Source organism: Penaeus monodon, chromosome 20 (assembly GCF_015228065.2).
Source record: "Penaeus monodon isolate SGIC_2016 chromosome 20, NSTDA_Pmon_1, whole genome shotgun sequence".
NCBI lineage: Eukaryota > Metazoa > Arthropoda > Malacostraca > Decapoda > Penaeidae > Penaeus > Penaeus monodon.
The window spans coordinates 29,689,605-29,689,917 of NC_051405.1; positions in this window are offsets into that span (position 1 = coordinate 29,689,605).

Sequence of the window (313 nt, forward strand, 5' to 3'; positions counted from 1 at the left end):
GTAATGATGATAAATCAAATACGCAATCTCATACTACGAGCCAGTGAACCCTAAAAAAATAAAATCAAATTTAATAATCACCAATAATGATATTGATAATCACCAGTCTCCTAACACGACACATAATAAACGATTCACTAACTCAGCAAGTAAAACAAAAAAATTATCTCTGAGAATGAGAAATAATGCTTCTCTCATACCAAGAGAAGATTAGAAATTTATTACATCATCTGCTGTCAGTATTTCCACGCGCTGAAAGGAAAGAAACTGAGGCAGCATTTTGGGGGAAGGGGGGGGGGTTGTGAGAAAGATG